This window comes from Schistocerca nitens, chromosome 1, assembly GCF_023898315.1.
Source record: "Schistocerca nitens isolate TAMUIC-IGC-003100 chromosome 1, iqSchNite1.1, whole genome shotgun sequence".
In the NCBI taxonomy this organism is placed as follows: Eukaryota; Metazoa; Arthropoda; class Insecta; order Orthoptera; family Acrididae; genus Schistocerca; species Schistocerca nitens.
The window spans coordinates 1,179,082,512-1,179,090,779 of record NC_064614.1 but is presented as its reverse complement, the minus strand read 5'-3'; positions in this window follow the sequence as shown (position 1 = coordinate 1,179,090,779).

The following is an 8,268-nucleotide window of genomic DNA, read 5'->3' as shown; positions in this document are numbered from 1 at the left end:
ATGCAACACACCTGGAAAACAGTTATCAAATAAAATATGCAACTATGTACAAAGTAAAGCATAAAATAATCATTCAGTAGTCATGAGGCATTTCATAAGTTAGTAGAAATTCTCTCAATTCTCGTAGAAAGACACTTGTCATAATCAGGTGTGCAGATGTACGAATATTTCCCATCAATTCATAAGCATTACAGTAAGTAGCACAAAGTATGAGTAATCATATGTTTTCAAGTAATGAGTGTGTCATATTTGCGATGCTTTCTACAAAGGAATGTCAATAGCGACGTTAATGGTCTCTTTTTTTCTCCACCTGTGCCTCTGAAAGGCACACACTAATGGCTTTTTCCCAGGCGACTATTGTGCAGCTGGGTGCCCACCATGCATTACGTGAAGGTCACTTAACTCTCCTACCGAAATATTTATGACAGCAGTTTGCGCTACAGTGACAGTCTCATATAAAAAAATTTCACAGGTCGAGAATTTGCGTTACAAATGTGTAGAAACAAAATCCTATAAATACAACTGTGTCCAAAAAATTTTCGTCGGCATTGTGATACATTCCACATATACACACATTTCATAGCTCTTAAAGTACGATTCTTGGTTTCCAACATCCTTTTTCACAAACCAGAGTCGCTAACCACTACTCATTATTCCTTACCTTATTACACATATACATATTCGTCGACACTTCTTCAGTATTTCATCATAATAAATACATATCATAATAAACATTCCTCAACAGCATAATACACATCGTCGTCATAATAATAACATCATAACACCTCTGTCAAATCCCAAAAACGTTGTAGCTTTCTGTAATAATTTCAAAACATAAAAAAAAAATCTCTGCCACTTCAATAGTGTCATCTACCTCAAACGTACTTTAAAAATCATGATCCCATACCAAATACATCATTCAAAGCTCTCATAGTATCACAGTGGTTCCGAAAAAATATGAACAGTTCACAAAGTACAGACAAAATACAGTTTCATATGTGTGAAGTTATCCAACTGTGTAATTACTTAAACATCTGTCACTGATGTAGTAAAATAAATGTTTGTCTCTCTCAGTTAAATAATCAGATAGCTGCGTAATTTATGTGTTAGAGAAATATGGTACCGATGTGTAAAGTTGTATAAGCAAATACCATATTAGCTAGGGCTCCTTGTGCTTGCCAAACACATGGTACACAAAGTAGGCGTGTACCCCCCTGAGAATTAATGTAATTATACCCTCAGGTGTTACAGATTACAGCAATGGAATGAAATGTATCATGGAAAACCTTTGTATCATTGTACTTCAAATATCTTTAAAAATAAATGTTTTAAGTACAAAATTAATCACTCAAATATGTGTACTGTAGTGCTAAACTGTGAGTCTTGTTGTAAGATAATCTCTGTGGAAGTGTCGTAGTTATCGCCCTCCGAAAGCTAAGTTCTGCAGAATTCAATGTACTTACCTCATGATAAACAAAAGTGAAATGCATTGCGTATAGATATCTTAGTTATTACACTTATTGCCGTGATGAAGAAAGTACTGTGCTGTAACGTATTGTTGTGCTACGGAAATGGCTGTCTCATTGTAGCTATACCACAATAGTTACTACTAAACCATGTTTTACTTTCCAGAATAATTCAGAAAAACTGTGCAGATATAAAACAGAAACACCGAAAAAGCAACATTGTAAATTCTCACTCATTAGTAGCGTCGTGATAAAATCGTGTAGCTGTCACATAAACTAACCACTGTGTCATCTGGTATATCACAGAAAGTACTTTAAATCCAGAATTTATTTTCAAGTAAACCAAAATGTTGCATTAAAATCTCATTAGCAGAACTGGTAAATGTTCTAAGTATGTGAGCCTTATAGTCATTACGTAATCGTGCAACTAACAAGCAAGAATGTACACACACGATAACACTGTGTCGTCTGTTCACAATAACAATGCATTCGTAATTTCTGTTTAAATAAGTTCTCTTGGTTCTTGACTGGATATTTAACTTTAAACATTGTTGCGTGTTAACAGATTCTAAGTCTGACAAAGCATACTAGTAATGTAAAGCGAAAAGTTATATGGCAAAGACAAAGTTAAAAAGCAGATTATCTTTCAATAAACGGTTTTACATGTGAAATGTGGTGTAAACCTTTACTCTTCCTAGTACTCAGAATTTCAACTTAAACGCAATTATCATGCGGTATACGTCAGTAAACAGTAATGGAATTTTTCTCAAGGTTTTCTCTGAGCCAGCCAGCGCACGTGGCTGCCTGCTGTGCGAGTGATTGTCTGCTATCTCTTTGTTGGTGCGAGTTGTTATTAGGATTTGGAGACCTAACTTCTACAAATTCACCTTGTCGAGAGGGCCCTGCCCTGTTTGAATCCCGCCAGTTCTGATGCAATTCAGGTCTGTCGTTACGATTATATCGTCTGTCGTCATGTCGGTAGTTTACATAGTTATTTTTTGTCGGTCACGTGGTGGAGAATTTCTCTCTGAATCGTAACTGCTTTGCTTTGGCTCTCATATTTGGTGTTACAAAGTTTCATGATTTCTTGTATGGTCGTCACTTTACCATCATCACAGACCACAAACCTTTGACATCGCTTTTTCATCCGAACAAGCCTGTACCTCCACGTACAGCGCAGAAATTCATTCGCTGGTCTATTTTCCTCTCGCAGTACCACTACGATATCTTGTATCGGTCCACTGCTAAGCACGGAAACGCTGATGCGTTGCCCCGTTTACCTGTTGCTGAGGATAGAGCATTTGATTCCTCCGAACTTGCTTGCATGTTCATTGATGCGGAAACCGATGACGTGGTCGAATTGTTTCCGATTGATTTTGGTCGTGTAGCTACAGCCACAGCTGCTGACCTGGTCCTTGCTACCGTTTTGCGTTTTGTTACTACGCAATGGCCCTTGTCCAAGTCACGGATCGAGGATCCGTTGGTTCGCCGATTTCTTGCTCACAAGGAGACTTTTTGTACGACGTGGTGTTTTGCTGTTGTGTTCTGATAATGATCAGTCCAGGGTCGTGGTCCCACGTTCGTTACAGTCCTCTGTCTTACGGCTTCTCCACCGAGGACAATGGGGTATAGTGCGCATGAAACAACTTGCTCGTCAGCACTGTACTTGGTTTGGAATCGATGCTGCGATTACTAATATGTGCACTTCTTGCATGGCGTGTGCCGAACAACAATCCGCACCACCGCGGAAATTCTTTGCATGGCCACAAGCCACTTCCCCTTGGCAACGCTTACACATCGATTTTGCTGGTCCATTCGGGAATGCTCGATGGTTGGTTGTGGTAGATTCATTCAGTAATTTTCCTTTTGTTGTCCGGATGTCTTCCACGACGTCATCTGCCACCATCCAAGCGTTATCTGCTATCTTTTGCATTGAAGGTCTTCCATAGACTATTGTTTCCGACAATGGCCCACAATTCATGTCCGCAGAATTTCAGTCATTCTGCGAGGCCAATGGTATTCAACATCTGACATCCACGCCGTTTTCGCCTCACTCAAGCGGTGCCGCTGAACGATTGGTTCAGACTTTCAAGTCACAGATGTTGAAGTTGAAAGAGTCACATTCTCGGGAGGATGCGTTATTGCTCTTCTTGTCCTCGTATCGCTCTCAGCCCCGAGTTGGTCGTTCGCCGGCTGAGTTGCTCCACTGTCGTCCTAATCGAACCTTGATGTCTTTGCTACATCCGCCGCATCAGGTTCCTGTGCAGCGGCAGACTCCTGCTTTTGCTCCAGGCGACGTTGTATACTATCGCAACTATCGAGGTTCACGGCGTTGGCTCGCAGGGCGCATTCTTCGCTGCCTCGGCCGCGCTATGTATCTGGTTTTGGGGGCCTCTGGTGAGGTGCGTCGGCATCTCAATCAGCTGCGCCTCTGTCGTTGCATGGGTTCTGCCGCTCCCCGTCTGCTTTCAGCGACGGTGCCGTCCGGTCAGCGCCCTGGGGACCCATCTACTGGCTCGCCTCATCCCCAGGTGTTACCAACGATGCCTTCCATTTTGCCCCATGGCGACGCGCCGCCGCCGCCGCCGGCCCTCCCGCCGGCGCTGCCCGCAGTGGATGCGTCACTGCAGCCACCGGGCGCCTCCCTGGGTCATGCGCCGCCGATCGCTTCCCGTGACCAGCTGTCCTCCAACATGGAACTCTTGCCCGCTCCGGACCAGATGTCGTCTTCGCCCGTCAGGTACCCCGACGCGAGGGAGGTCGACCCTTCGGCCCCTCCTGTCTCTCTACGGGCGCATACACCGCATGTTGGCGTGCACCCTGGACTAGGTTTTCAGGCGTTTCCTAGATCCCCTCGGACCGAATGGCCGGGTGCGGGTGGCACAGCCTCGCCTGTTGTTAGGCTCCCCACCTCGTCGCATGCGTCAACATGGGGTCCTCCCCACGGCGGGCGGAAGCCTTATAACACAATCGTTCGCCGATTTGCAGGGGAGGAATGTGGTGTCACTGCCAGACACCACACTTTCTAGGTGGTAGCCTTTAAATCGGCCGCGGTCCACTAGTATACATCGGACCCGCGTGTCGCCACTGTCAGTGATTGCAGACCAAGCGCCACTACACGGCAGGTCTAGAGAGACGTCCTGGCACTCGCCCCAGTTGTACAGCCGACGTTCATAGCAATGGTTCACTGACAAATTACGCTCTCATTTGCCGAGACGATAGTTAGCATAGCCTTCAGCTACGTCATTTGCTACGACCTAGCAAGGCGCCGTATTCAACTGATATTTATCTAATGCAGCATGTAGAGTCAAGAGAGATGTTCACCAATTGTGGATTAAAGTTAAGTATTACATCAACTACGTACTTTATTTGCTACTAAGAATTCCCTTAACTGTTCCAGACCTCACGCCAGTCTGCGTGTAATTAAACGCGTGCATTTCGGCCTCCTCTAGCAACACGGTGTTGGCTCTTCTGCCAACATATCAGTTTTGTCTTGCAAACGTCCTCATCTGTTGACTCAGGAATCGAGACGATGTCTGTCATCTCGACTGCTAGTGATACAAGACCATTGGGATCCAGCACGGCGTTCTGTATTACCCTCCTGAACCCACTGATTCGATATTCTACTAACAGTCGTCGTATCTCGACCAACGAGAGCAGCATACGATAAACCGCAATTGCGATATTCTACAATCCGACCCTTATCAAAGTTGGTAATGGGATGGTACACATTTCTCCTCCTTACTTGAGGCATGACATCGTTTCACCAGGCAAAGCCGGTCAACTGCTGTTTGTGTATGAGAAATCGGTTGGAAACTTTCCTAATGTCAGCACGTTATAGGTGTCGCCACCGGCACCAACCTTGTGTGAATGCTCTGAAAAGCATATCACAGCATCTCTGCATATCACAGCATCTTCTTCCTGTCGGTTAAATTTCGGTTCTGTAGCACGTCATCTTCATGGTGTAGCAATTTTAATGGCCAGTAGTGTATGTTATCTGTCATTTTCATGAAATGTCCTTGAAACCCTCACACAGTGCCCAAAAAGGTACCTCAGTGATGAAGTTTACATTGATTTACAGAGCACAAGTCTCATTGTAGACGTAACTTGTGATCAAATACCAATATAATTCCAGGTAGGATTCAGTGAGTTTGGAGACACAGTACATAATGAAATTAATCCTGTATTGAAAAAGATTTTCTCCTTCAGTCATTATACATAAGGTGACAAAAGTCGTTGGATACCTCCTAATATGGTGTCGGACCTCCGTTTGCCTGGCGGTACTGCAACAACTCGACGTGGCATGGAATCAACAAGTCGTTGCAAGTCTCCTGCAGAAACATTGAGCCATGCCGCCTGTTTAGCGGTCCATAATTATGAAAGCGTTGTCGGTGCAGGATTTTGTGCACGAACTGGCCCTTCGACTGAGTCCCATAAATTTTCGACGGGATTCATGCCGCGCGATCTCGGTGGCCAGATCATTCACTCGAATTGTTTATAATGTTTTTCAAGCCAATCGCGAACAACTGTGGCCCGGTAACACGGCGCAATGTCGTTCATCAAAATTCCATTGTTGTTTGCGATCATGATCTCCGTGAATGGCTGCAAATGGTGCCCAGGTAGACGAACGTAGCCATTTCCAGTCAGCGATCGGTTCAGTTGGACCAGAGGACTCAGTACATCCCATGTAAACGCAGCCGACACCGCTATGGAGCCGCCACCAGTTTGCACAGTGCCTCGTTGACAACTTCTTGAGCTTCGTGCGGTCTGTGGCACACTCGAACCGTACCATCAACTCTTACCAAATGAAGTTGTGACTCATCTGACAAGAGCCGGCCGCTGTGACCGAGCGGTCCTAGGCGGTTCTGTCTGGAACCGCGCTTCTGCTACGGTTGCAGGTTCGAATCCTGCCTCGGGCATGGATGTGTGTGATGTTCTTAGGTTAGTTAGGTTTAAGTAGTTCTAAGTCTAGGGGAATGATGACCTCAGATGTTAAGTCCAGTTGTCTAGGGTCAAACCGATATGGTCACGAACCCAGGAAAGGCGCTGCCTGCGATGTCGTGTTGTTATCAAAGTCACTCGTGTCAATCGTCTGCTGCCATAGCCCATTAACGTCAGATTTCGCGGCACTGTCCTAAAGAAAATGTTCGTCGTACATCCCACATTGATTTCTGCGGTTATTTCATGCAGTATTGCTTATCTGTTACCACTGAATCTCTATGGAAACGCCGCTGTTCTCAGTCGTTAAGTGGAGGCCGTCGGCCACTGCGTTGTCCGTGGTGAGAAGTATCGCCTGTAATTTGGTATTCTCGGCACACTCTTGACACTGTAGGTCTCTGTATATTGAATTCCCTAACCATTTACGAAATGGAATGTCCCATGCATCTGGCTCCAACTACTAATCTGCACTCAGAGTCTGTTAATTCCAGTCGCGCGGTCATAATCACTTCGGAAACCTTTTCACATGAATCTCCTGAATACAGTTGAGAGCCCTGCCAATGCTCTATCCTTTTACAGTTTCTGTATGCGATACTACTGCCATCTGTATATGTAGATATCGCTACCCTGTGACTTCTGTCACCTCAGTATGAGAGGAATATGTGGTCAGTGAACTGCTGTGTCGGGGATGGCCTAGTAAGTGGGGTCACATCTACACCCTTGCTCATAAATTAAGGATAATGCTGATACATGGTGAAACAACGCCCTGATGGGCAGCTTGCGAGTTTAAATCACCTAGGGGTATCACCATGCAGTGCATTTGACCTGCGGTCGTCACACGGTGGCGCTGGCAACAGTCCACATACGCAGAGGTGTGTTGGTGCATGTCAGAGTACGGTGCAGACGTTTTCAGACGTGCTAATGGTGACTGTGTGTTGAAAATGGCTCAAAGAACACATATTGATGACGTTATGAGGGGTAGAATACTAGGGAGACTGGAGGCTGGTCAAACACAGCAGGTCGGAGCACGGGCCCTCCGTGTGCCAAAAAGTGTGATCTCAAGATTATGGCAACGATTCCAGCAGACAGGAAACGTGTCCAGAGGCGCTACAGTACGGGACGTCTACAGTGTACAACACCACAAGAAGACCGATATCTCACCATCATTGCTCGCAGACGGCCACGGAGTACTGCAGGTAGCCTTACTCGGAACCTTACTGTAGACACTGGAACAGTTATCTCCAGGCACACAGTCTACAGACGACTGAACAGACATGGTTTATTCGGCCAGAGACCTGCAAGGTGCATTCCACTGACCCCTGGCCACAAGAGAGCCCGTAAAGCCTGGTGTCAAGAACACAGTACATGGTCATTGGAACTGTGGTCCCAGGTTATGTTCACGGACGAGTCCAGGTATCGTCTGAACAGTGATTCTCGCCGGGTTTTCATGTGGCGTGAACCAGGAACCAGATACCAATCCTTTAATGTCCTTGAAAGGGACCTGTATGGAGGTCGTGATTTGATGGTGTGGGGTGGGATTATGATTGGCGCACGTACACCCCTGCATGTCTTTGACAGAGGAACTGTAACAGGTCACGTGTATCGGGACGTCATTTTGCACTAGTATGTCTGCCTTTTCAGGGGTGCAGTGGGTCCCACCTTCCTTCTGGTAGATAATAACGCACGGCCCCACCGAGCTGCCATCGTGGAGCAGTACCTTGAAACAGAAGATATCAGGGGAATTTAGTGGCCTGCCTGTTCTCCAGACCTAAGCCCCATCGAGCACGTCTGGGATGCTCTCGGTCGACATATCGCTGCACGTCTTCAAACCCCTACGACACTTCAGGAGCTCCGACAGGCACTG